This window comes from Manacus vitellinus, unplaced genomic scaffold, assembly GCF_001715985.3.
Source record: "Manacus vitellinus isolate BGI_N305 unplaced genomic scaffold, ASM171598v3 scaffold_30_pilon, whole genome shotgun sequence".
NCBI classification, from domain to species: Eukaryota; Metazoa; Chordata; class Aves; order Passeriformes; family Pipridae; genus Manacus; species Manacus vitellinus.
The window spans coordinates 7,407,884-7,419,459 of record NW_021940291.1 but is presented as its reverse complement, the minus strand read 5'-3'; the positions used below and the strand labels follow the sequence as shown (position 1 = coordinate 7,419,459).

Genomic DNA, 11,576 nt, shown 5'->3' with positions numbered 1-11,576 from the left:
TCTATGATCTGTACCTTAAAACTCCCCAGGGATTATAGACTTCCACGTCTGCAGAAGTGTATGCAGAATTTTAGGAAATAAAAAAATCCATTTCTAAGAGTTGAGAATGCTGTGGGAAATTAAAATGTTAAGTGGAAGATTTACTATGGAAAAGGTATTCTTTTGCTTTAGAAGCACCGTTGTAGCAGGTCTTGTAGGTGTAGTAGATAGGTAAGCAGCCCTCTGAAGTTAAACTTCATGAGATTAAGGAAAAAACTCCTTTATGTTCAGTGCTAAACATTGTGTTCTGCTGTTCCTAAGTGTTTTCTGCCATAATCTTTATGAACATAGAAGTGCTTTTCTCTCCTCTGACATGGTATTTCATGCCAAGATCTTTTTCATAGAAACCAGTAGGGGATTATTTCAATTAATTGTAAATCGGCAGCCAAGCTTCATTAACGTTTTTGTTAAAGATTGTCTTATTACTTTGGTTTCAAGATACTGAGTGTTCAGATATTAGCTTAGGAAGCTAGTTTTCCTTTCCATGATAACATTAATCTTATGTGTGAATTCCCAAAAGAGTTTGGAGCTGAAATTAGTTGTAAAGAGAAATAAAAATACTGCAGAGAGTTTTGCAGGACCATGGATTCCTTTATTAGCACTGAATTCTTTTACCAGCTTGACTTACAATTTTCAGCATTGTGTACTTATAACTACAGAGCAGTTTCTGGCATTAGCAGCCTAAACAAAGCACAGTTCCAGGGTGTTTGACCTCTTGATGCACTTGTCAAAAACCTTCCTGGTGTAGCTGGGAGTGAAACATGCAGCAGCAGGCCAACTTCCACTTTGTGTGCTGAGAGTTTGGAAGCAGATGTGGGCTGGTATCACGTAGCGTTTGTGGCATCCAAGCAGATCTCACGTGGAGTTTGCTGGCTTAGCCTCGTGGCCAGACTGTGACTGGTCCATGCAAAATGTGTGCAGCAGCTTGGAAACGTGCAGACTGGTGGAGTGCAGGCATCCTTCCTGGAATATGGGCTTGGGTGTTATCTAACCCCCTCCTCCAAGTCTGGGGGGCGGTGGGGGGAAGGAATCTCTGTGCACAGCAACACAGCAAAGGCTTTCCTATGGGAAAGCAGGAAGAAAGGAGTGTTGCCTTCAGTGCAACCGTGGTGTGGCAATGTCAGTCACCAACATGGTTCAGTTACTTTAGAGGTTCAAAAAAAGCTCACAGTCACATAGCCAGTGGATTTCAAAACATTGAATTAACACTTACTGCACATGAGGAATTGCTGTTGGAGGGTGGCCCTAGGAGTGCAAAGGCAGCACTAAATAAGACTATGTAATGTGCAAAAGTAACAGAGTGGCTTAAATTCAATGTGCTCTCAGTATTCAGGAGCTCTCGGCATGGACAGTCGAGGTATTTATAGCTGCCCTTGGGTCCTGGGGAGTTAAATAGTTCAGGTTTGCGTGAGGGGTTCCCAGTGACCCTTCAGATTAAATCTGGTGACGTTTAATATTACAAGCATGTGCTAATTATACTGCTTACAGCTCTTTGGACAAGCAGGAAGTGGTTTCCCATCCTCAGCATGCCCTAGCACATAGAGAACATTCCATCCTCCCAGATTTAAGTTCCTAGGTGGCCTTCCCCTGGATGAAATATGTTTTCTTTACCTTTTCTTTGTAAGGTGTCATGATTATCAGCGTAAAGAGGCAGCTCACAGCTGCCTGGGCCCCACCCCATCTCCTCCCTGAGGGGAGGGAAGAAAGGGCAGCAGTTGGCATTTTTTAAATGTCTCAAGACTCATGGTGTGGAGTACCAGGGCAGTACCTGCAGCAGGATCTGTGCCCTGGGCTGCCCCATGGTGTGGTCTGCCCTTGGCCTCTGCACTGCCCAGCAGTGGAGACCTGCCAGCCTTCTCTACTGGGCAGGGGTGGAGAGCAGGAGGGGGCTGTCACCCATCTTCCCGTTCCTCCATGAATGGAGCTCACTGACAGTGCCTGACACCACTCTCTCTGCTTTGCTCTGTGCTTTCACTAATAAATTTCTTCCACTGACGATGGGAGGAACTCTGTATTTTGAGGAGTATTGGGGCAGACCTGGTTATTTTATAACTGGTTTAGGGTCGCTGAGGGGAACGGGAGTTTCTCTTCATCTGCAGTCATTTCTCGTGCCAGGGCTCTCTCCCGTCAATCCCAGGAGAGCCACGTGTCTGCAGTGCTGCAGCTCCCTGCTCCTGGTCTGTGCCCCCACATTGGTAGGGGCTCAGGGTGGCCTGTGGTGAGACCTTTCTAAAGCAGCTTTTAGGCTGTTTGTGCAGAGCTGGTGGGAGGCTTGGTCTAAAACCTGCTGTGGCCCCGTAGCTCTCCGAGCTCAACCTTGTCCTCCTTTTGCAACAGGCTGTCTCCTGATCATATGCAGCCTTCCCAGGCTTTAAGGGCTACTCTGCTGTGGGGCTTGCTGAGCTCTTTCTTACATTAATTAATGTAGCTTTACCTTTGGCAGCAGCCAAGGGAGCTGCCAGAGGTCTTACATAGCATTTAAAATGTCAGCTGCCGGTCTGGAGCAGCTGCCAGCACTGGAGCTCTGGCAGTGGGAATGCTGTCACAGGACAAATGCAGGGAATGGCAGTGTGGACACAGCGTGAGTCAGGCAGGGCAGGGACTTGTGTACAGAGTATCCTGACGTTGGTAAAATGCCCTTTGAAATCTCCCAGCAAGTTGTCTCCTGTCTTGCTTGGGTCATATTTAAGGAAATGCTGCTGGCTTCTGACTGTTGTGGTTTGTATTCAGACCTGACTGTAAGTAGTTGTCAGTGTGTGGGGTCTCCACAGATAAAGTAGTCCTGTAGGACTGGGAGTCTCTCCTGGGTGAAAGAGGAAGGCAAAGCACTGGTGGTGAGAGTCTTAAGAAAGAATGTAGTTTCTAAAGTCAGTAATTTTGGTCACACGTATATCTCAATTTTAATTTTTTTAGTGGATTTTTTCTTTTAAATGTTTGGAACTTATCTGTTGATTGAACTGAATTAATATGGGAAAAATAATAAAAAAAAATTGTAACTGCTGTCCTTGCTTGTCGTCATTGCCTTTGTGAATAAATGTGTCTGGAGAGCTGTTGTGTTTCCTCAGTATTTTTACTGGAAGGCTTGGCTGAAGACATTTGTGCTAATTTGAATCTTCTATTTGCTGTCAAGTGTGGGAAGTAAATTTCTTTTTATACTGTTGCTTTTTTGCAATGAGTTGTACCAGCTGTTATAAGTTAGATGAGTACCCATTTGCCTCTCACCTGTGATTTAAACCAGGCTTGTGAATTGGGCCTGTTAGATGTAAGCAGGTCTACCAGAGGTGTCCACATAGGTAGAGATGAATTCAAGATCATTTCAACTGAATCCAAACCCTTTCATGATGCTTTAACTCTTCAGCAGAGGGTTCTTTTACATGCTGGTGTTAAAGAAGGGCTCATTGGGGTTTTTTGTTTGGCTGGTTAGTAATGTGGGGTGCATCCATGGAATGCAGGGGTGTGTGAATCAGAAGGGTCTCACTGCCAAGCTCATAGATGTAATGATAGGCTGGGTACTGCAATATCCACCACAGTGTTTTACATATAGATTTAATCTGTGCCCTTCCTTGTGCTGGAAATGTGTGCCTTTCATGCCCTGTGCCTTTGCATATATGCTGGGTTTGTGTTCCTTATGGTAACAAAAGATTTACATTAAGCAGCCCAAGACAATTTTAAATACTAACAGGCATATAGAGCTGTGCTTTTGATGGCACCAGCAATGGAAGTACTTACTGGAAACCAAATTCCAGACTTGCTGATGGGAATGCTGTAGAGTCAACCAAAAATATCCAGAAACTTTTTTTGATATTCTAGGTTTGCTTCCACATACAATAAAACTTGCATATACAATAAAGCCCCCATCCTGCTCTGCATCCCAGATCTGGGTTATATGGTAGATTTCTTTTTTTAACTCTAGGAGGGTTTCTGAAATGGGGAAAGTGGAAGGCTCAGATCATCAGGGGGTTATTGTCAGTACTGCCCAAGGAATTATAAATGAAGATCATCAACTCGGTCATATTTGTCTTTTAGATTTTTTTATCTGTTCTGACCTCTGAATTTGAGGAAAAATAAAAGCCTGACTATAACATACTCTTCTAAATGCAATTTTTTTTGCTAATACAGTGACCATTCTTTAGTCTGTTCTCCCTTATGGCTACCCCTTCAGACACAGGCTGAAATTATAGTGCCCTGTCTTTTGTTAATCTGCTTTTTGTATTCCCATGTAATTTATTTTCATGTCTTTGAATTTATTCAGGATAGCACTAATGTGATGTATGTGTTTCAGGCATGAAGAGGTTAATGAAGCTTTAACTGCCTCATAATACCAGTCATGTTCTTGGCAGCCTTGGGGATGGGAGTTATTGCCTGCAGTCATGTACAAGAACTATTATCCTCTTTGATTGCCATATTTCTGTACAACCAAACTAGATTTAACAGGATCTTTAGGGGGATCCTTTTGTGTGTTCCTCAGCAGAAAGAGCAATTTTATAGCACCTCTTCTGAAAATTGAAAGGGCAGCTTTTAGTAAACAGGTAACAAAACCAAGAATTCCTATGTAAAATTAATAAAAATTACGTTCATGAAAAGGTGTTTTGAAGATGTTTTTGTGATTTAATTTTTGGAAATAAATCCGTGGTATAAGAAACAATTCTCAGAGCCTCACTGCTAGTTTGATTCTGGCCCTTTGGCTACTTAAACCATAGCTTTACCTTAGGATGAAGTAACTAGCTGTGTTTTTTTTCTTTTTAGTTGACAAAGGGGAAAAAATGAATGTAGTAAGAATTAAAGTGGACATGCAATTTTTTTAAAAGCTCCAATGGAAGTGATTATTTATGGAAATTTCAGAGTAATTACTGGCTACTAGTGCTGCGCTGGCTATTTAAAATCCATCATGTGACTGAGAATGATGCCACTCGGTGCACTTGGATTGCTTAATGACTTTTTTCTGGGCAATGTTGTGTTGTAAAACAGTAATTAGGTAAGATGTTGTTTCAGCTACAGAGTTAGTTTGGTACTAATATACAGTATGAAGAAATCATGTTAAAACCGTAATACCTGGGGGACATTCACAGGCAGGACTAAAGAGCCAGATACGAAGTAAAAAAGCAAGGCACTTCCTTCTCAGTGCTCACTTCATCTCTATAAAAAGTCTGGAGGTATGAGAAGTTTGATTTTGAATACATAGTTATGTTTGGTCCTGTTCTCATGACTATTTGCTTCAGTACATTTCAGAATTCTGTAACTTAATGTTTAAATACATGAGATGTTCAGGGTATCTGAGTGTTGCTGCAGCCTTGAATCTTGGAGGTAGCTGGGATTTATGATTTTGAACTATCCACTTACATTTCATTAGCTATTTTGCATTTTCTTACATTTTTAAGAGAGAAGTAGCTTTACTTATTAGCATTACCTATTTCTACTTAGCAAACATAGTCTGTCACAGCTGAAATAGCAGAACTTAGAGTTTTGTATCAAATATGCCAATCTTGAGATAGAGTATTGATAAGTGCAGGTATTTTGAATGCAGAGAAGGAAATTTCTGGTTTTCAAACCTGAGAGTAGCACAGGCAATCTCTTCTGCTGTAACCTGGATGTGTCTGTACATTAGAAGTAGTTAGATGTTAGAATCCTTTTGTGAATTGTTAACTGCAGCTCTATGTCCTTTCTTCTTTGGATTTTTAGCATGTCTTAACCTTAAGTTGCTGGGTTTTTTTAAATGACATTTTCTTGAGAGCACCATCCTCTATCACTGTGCTAAGAGGGTTGATGTGAGCAGCTTAACATCTCTTTGGGTCTGCAGAGATACTATTTTTATTTTAATAGTGTGCTCTAACAGTGTATTAGCAATGTTTCCTTGTGCTTAGGGATGGTTATGTCATCAGAAAGCACGTGAAAAGAACATGGAAATTTCAAGTGTGGGAACAGCATGACATGAGTGCATGGGAACATTAGACTTTACCATGCACGATGCAATTCATGACATTTCAAATTTTGCATGTTACTACATATACTGGATTTTTTTCACATTAATTTCAAGACTTCTCTCTTTTCCTCAGCTCTTCAAATTAAACCTGAAAGAAGGAAATAAACTTGCTTAATTTATGTAAATTTGAAGGTTGGCATGATGTTAAAGAACTGCCCAGAAAAGGACGTAACAAAGTGAAAGGTAAATCCAAAAGGTCTGGAAAATAATGGGAGACAAAGGGAAAAGTAGAGAAAATTAAATCTAATCTCTACAAAATGAAAGAGACTCCATGTGCATGGGGGGATGCATGGATAGCCATGATGCTGATCATAAAAGGAATAAACATCATAAATAATAAGCGTGATACTGTCCAGCTGGTTTTTTTTGTTTTATTTCTGTATCCAGCAACATTGTGGGAAGAACCAAAACATTTCCCCATGTGCCTTTATAGGACAGAAGGCAAAAGCAGTAAAGCTACTTCCTGATACTGCAGTAGACATTGATAATACTATTATAAAAACACTAAAACTTTAATATCAAGTGCACAAACCCATCTCTGCCTCCTTTCTTTATCACAAAAGCCTTGTTGCTGAGAAAACTGAACGTAACGTAGCGAATCCCAGAGGCAGCTGTAGGTGTGAGACACCTTGCAAACAGGAGGTCTGGGACTCTGCTGGGAGCTGTTTTGGTGGTGGAATTGGGGCGAGGTTTGAGGAGAGCAGGAAATGGCATAAGGACGTCTCTGTTCCTTGTTTACCAGTCGCCAGTGCTGCTGGAATAAACAGCTGTACAGCAGCACAGTGTCTCTTTTGTCACCCAGGCCAGCAGGACTGGGAATGAAAACCTAAAGCTCAGGCCTTGCATTCAGCAGAGGAAGCCTATGGGATAAGGGAGCTTGTCACACAAGTTTGCACGTTGCTTTGGTTTTCGGTAGTTTTGATCATAGGCAAGAGCTTTTTAAATCCAGAAGTTGTTTTTGCCAGTAATCCTCGGTAAACAAAACTTTAACAGACAAACATAGAAGTTGAAGCTGTTTCCCCACCTCCCACCTCTCTTCCCCTGTGCTGGAGAGGTGTTTTACAGTTTTCTCAGGGGTCTTGGAACAGAGAAACCTGTGGTGAAGAGATTTGGGGTTTCTCCTTGCGGCGTGACAGTGAGATGGGAAAGAGAAAATCCTCAACATGAGAGTGTGCAATGCAAACAGAGACTTTTCTCAGCTCTTCAGCCTTAGCCACCTCTTCTTTAAGTAGGGAAGTGTCTGCAGACTGACTCAGTGACTAGACCTCAGATTGCCTTGCAGAACTAAAACAAGTGATAACGAGTGCTTTCCTCACTAGAAGGTACTGGTGACATTTTCACATATTTTCTAAGCATATGTAAACATTTGAGTCCACTAAACATCTTCCTGCAGGTGTAGTATTTTCACAGGAAAGGGAAAATCGTGATTTCACCAAGTCACAGATACTTAATGAGATGTAAACTGTGCTCAGATACTGCTTAATTAATCCTGTTTCTATACAGTGAAAGGTGATTCAGATGCTGAATTTTCCAGAACATCAGACATGAATCCAGTGCCAGAAAAGAGGGTGGGAAAAAAAGAAAACCCACCAGGAATTTAATAAGACTGAAACATCTTTGTTGTTCCATTGCTGAGCAAACTAAAAGGAATGTGCATGGATTCAGTGGTAGTTGTTAAGGCTGATTTATTTCAGTATAGTAGAATGCAGTGAGTGGGTTCTAAAGAAGTGTGCTCTTATACTGAAATTATTACACCTCTGGCAGAGATAAAGAATACCTGATTTACCTTACTGAGGTCTGTATTCTCCCTGAGCCTTCTGTACAATGGTGCCCAGGGGCCTCTCTCCTCCATTCTACAACATCAGCCAGTTAAGATGTGTTGTAAGATTATAGCTTTTTGTAATTTCTAAAATGGGAATAGTTTAATTAGGTTCTTAGCTGAATAGCTGAAGTTTGGTGACCGTGTTTCAATGTTAATGTTCTGTAACTGGAAAGAAAGGTCAGTTAAAGAGGGAAGGATTTGTTCAGCATCATAGAAGAACCTTTATGCTGTTCTTTTATGACATTTTAGGAAGTGTCCTTGGTACCATGATGTGGGCATCATGGGTATCATTGAAGCCCTTCAGTAACTTAGAGCAGGTTATATTTAGACTGTTCTTAAAATGTATTTATTTTCAAGGACTGCCTAGCAAGTCTGTGTTTCTGTGTAGTTAGTAGTGTTTTGACTTTGGTTTTGGGAAAGGGGAATAAGAGAGCAGAAAGTTGAAATGAATGAAACTTTGTTGGATTTTGGTCTAGCAAATTTAAAGGAGTTTAAAGTATGACAAAGAAATGTTGTGTGTTCTTGCTATTAAAAAAATAAAATCAACACTAGTCCAAAAATAATAAAAATATTATGAAAGTATTTTACTTGTCTTGTTAATATCTTATTTTTATGGCAAATTAGTTTATTTTCCTTCAAAAGAATTCCTGCTTGATTTTGATTTAAACAATGCAGCTATTTAAATAAGGCTCTTATTTAGTTGTGCTTGCATATTTTCTACAGAGCTCTATATTACTTTGAAATTCAGTATTTCATTTATATGCAGGGAAAACGATCCTTTTCCTTCATCTAGCAAGAACCCGTATATTCTTTTTTAAACTTTCAGATGTAACCTTCTTAAATATTTTAAGGCATAGCTCCCAACAGAACAGTGGAAAGCTGCTCTTCTCTTAACTTTGCCCTCTCTTTTCTAGGTCTTGGTGAAATACTCCAGCTGCTTTACTTTTCACTGTCTGAAGACCTCGTTATTCAGATAATGAGGTATTTGTGTTTTCTAGACTGACTTCTACTGGGTTTGAAAGTGCAAATAAATATTCAAGGAAGGATAAGAGATTAAATGCACTTTGTTCAGTGTGTAAAATACAGTCATTTCAGATCCCAGTTTCTGTAGATGTCAGGTTCAGTGTTGCCGGTGAAAGGAAAGCCACGTGTTTTCTCACGGGTTGGGAAGAGATGGGAAGACATTGTATTCCTATCAGAGGGATCCAGAGAAAGGATCAATGAGGAGTGCAGCTTCATTGCTCTGCTTTTGTGATCTCTATCAGATTTTGTGTGCCTGATTGGGGTTGACTTCCTTCATTGAACAACAGTGAAAGTGGAATTTGTTAAGCAGATGGGCATAAACAGATTTGGTTAAGTACTGATGGCAGAAGCATTCCTAATTAAACAGGCAAGGTGAAGCTAACATGCAGGAAATAGAGAAGGCAAGAGATTTTTTTTTTTAATTTGGGGAAGTTACTATCACAATGCAGAAAATGGGCTGTCATTCTTACATTTCTGCACTTCTGCTCCCTTCCACTATGCCAGCTTATCTGCTTGCTAATTTTGGTCTGCCTTTCATAGAGTTCTTACATAGAAATAGTATTTTGTTGCTTGTGTAGTAACATTCTCAGAGTCGAAATTCTTCCTTTTTTCAATTAACATACTGAAATGTGGATGTTTAGGTATTCCTGTAGTAAGTTTAATAACTTTGAGAGTTTATTCCTCTATTTTTGTAAGCAGATGTTAAGCTGTTCCTCAAAAGCCTGATAGATGCTCCAGCCTTATGGAAAGAGCTGCCTTATTTATGCCTTATTTTTTTATAAAGCCTTTGCAATTAATTTGGTAGCACTTTGAAGTGAACAGTCAGAAGGATAAGATCTCAGTTTAACACTAAGGACTTCAGCATGTAGACACTGAGCTGCTTTCACCTAATTCTGGTGGGACTGAACTAGATCATTATAAACAATTAGGAAAGTATGGAGAGTAGTTCAAGTGAAGGTCATTTATTCTAGTAATTAATGTTTTTGAGCAACCTAGTGGTCAAAAAAAATTGTCTTTTTCTAACTTCTTCTTTTATTATTTTCCTTAATGTATGTTGTTTTTCTTAAATCTCTTTTTGGGCAGATAATATTCTTTTAAGCAGTGATACTTGTTGTGTATGGCATTGACAATTGTGGACATTATCAAGGAAAATATCTCTTAAAACCTTACTTTAGGTAAGTAGTCATTCTTTACTTGATGTTTGCAATATGTTAAATTATACCTGCATGGTGAGGCACTGAGTAATTTTTTAAGGGAGGACCAACTGTACCCTGAATAGGTCAGAATCTTTAACTGTTAATTCAGGAAATAGTTTCTTTTCAGAAACTGTCACGGAGATTCTTCTTAGAATTCTGCATTCCTTATGATACTCATATAAACAACTAAAAATAGTTTCAACATGTATAATACATCAGATAATAGATGTATAGAAAGTTGCTGCTACAGTATTCTCATGATGTGCTCTGTGAATCTGTTGGAACAAGATGTGTCATATTTAGTCATGGGTTTGGCTGAGCAGGGAGCTGTATCTCAAGTTATATGGATATTTTAAATTGCTGAATTACGTTACTAAAAAATGGTTAGAAACATTATCTCGCTAAACAGTTTTGTGGTAAGAATTCCTCTGGTTTCAGAAAGTGATCTTTTATTTGCTGATAGAGGTTTTGAGTAAAGAAGTCCAGTTAGAATAAAACCCATCCAGTTAAAATCTGAATATTCATCGTGGGTGTAGGTACCGGTGATAGTTGTCTCACTGCAGGTTCATTGGATACTTGGCTGAACTCAGCCTGTGGATACTTTTGTAGATCTCCCCCATGAACATATAGCCATGACTGACACTCCTTCAAAAGAAGAAGGAGAAAAAGGCTTTGAAAAAAAAAAATAGAATTTTGTAACACTGGAAGTAGCTTTATTTTCAGCCCCTTTGCACTTCAAATAGAGTTGTGATTGTTCACTGCTTGCCAAGAAAAGATGGTTCTGACATGAGAATTCTTGTAGAAAGCTCAGATCAGCTCAGAGGAGCTCAGGGATTCTGACCTCTTAGTTCTTGTTCCCAAACTTCTGGGGTTGTTTGGAGCAGAGTTTGGGCTGTCCCTGTTGTCAGAGCTGTTCCTGGCCCTTCTAGGAGGCTGCTGTGTGGGGCTGGCAGGGAACCCAGGGCTGCAGGGGCAGGGTGGGGGCACAGTGACCCCCAGACTGTTGTCACTGAGTCCTCCACTGGGCATTTTTCTGACTTTGGAGATGTTCTTTTCATATTTTGAAGGAAGAGCAGTGTATATGTACCAGGAGCCACAATTTGGGCTGTCATAAAACTGATCTAAAGGTAGTAAAGCTGACATTGCTGGTTTGGACTATACCATAAGAGGTATTTTTTTTTTTTTTTTTTTAGTGTGTCCTTCTGTATCAGCAGAAAATCTGCTAAAAAATCAGAAAAGACAAATCCTATGTGTTAAATCATTAGCTTTGAATTTATTTTTAAGCTCCTCCTCATTTAATAGGCTCTATTACGAAGTTCTTACTGCAACTATCTCTTCCTTTGAAGGGCTTCTGCAGACCCTGACCACTTCTAAAGAAGGAATTCACAGCAGAAGGCTAATTGATCTGCTCAACTCTATGAATTTGTGTAGTGGAACAGAAATCTTACACCTCATAAAAAATCTCACCCTTGCAAATGTGTCCTCTGTATTAAACAGTTTTAGTGCATCTGATTTT

At 39.9% G+C, this 11,576-nt stretch overlaps 1 long non-coding RNA gene across 1 annotated transcript; it reads left to right on the top strand.

Annotated features, from left to right (window-relative positions):
- The first annotated feature begins 2,292 nt into the window (after nt 1–2,292).
- Nucleotides 2,293–10,033, top strand: LOC108640297. Its single transcript, XR_001921078.2, has 4 exons — nt 2,293–2,757; nt 6,093–6,202; nt 8,756–8,822; nt 9,948–10,033. It is a non-coding gene; the product is annotated as an uncharacterized LOC108640297 (long non-coding RNA).
- The last annotated feature ends 1,543 nt before the right edge of the window (nt 10,034–11,576 follow it).